Genomic DNA, 499 nt, shown 5'->3' on the forward strand with positions numbered 1-499 from the left:
AGTCATCAGAATTTCTTGTTATTTTTCAGTTTTAGAAATCCAATCCATATTATTATACAATTAGAAAAAAATATATATTTTGTGATATTGTATATCATTGACAGTGTTATCTACCATTCACTGAGTAATTTCGTAATACTCTTTAGAGATTTTTTTTCCAGATCATCTCCATAACCCACATGAATTAAATGTCTTGCTAATATTCTTTAATACCAAGTTTGTTCTAAAACCACTGTACTTGAGATGTTTGAACATTTGTGGAATTTGAAGCAGGTGAACAAGTGCTGGAGTTTCTTAACAAAAACATCTTGATTCTCTATAAATTCGAAAAATTGCTTGCACGTGAGTTTCAAACGAACCGCAGTCCGAGCGCACGATGTACCTGGCATTAAACGTGTTCATAATTGTCTACCTACTTTGTGAATAACGATTGGTTCCATTTGTTTGTGCTGCTGCAAAAGATATAGCTCTGCCGGGGTCTATATTACTCAGCATGAAT

The 499-nt window shown here is 33.3% G+C and overlaps 1 protein-coding gene across 1 annotated transcript in view; it reads left to right on the forward strand.

Annotated features, from left to right (window-relative positions):
* LOC119587908 overlaps positions 1-499 on the forward strand; it is a gene marked incomplete at its 3' end in the record, with an annotated part of 28,342 nt that overhangs the window by 22,965 nt on the left and 4,878 nt on the right.

This window comes from Penaeus monodon, chromosome 23, assembly GCF_015228065.2.
Source record: "Penaeus monodon isolate SGIC_2016 chromosome 23, NSTDA_Pmon_1, whole genome shotgun sequence".
Classification (NCBI taxonomy): Eukaryota; Metazoa; Arthropoda; class Malacostraca; order Decapoda; family Penaeidae; genus Penaeus; species Penaeus monodon.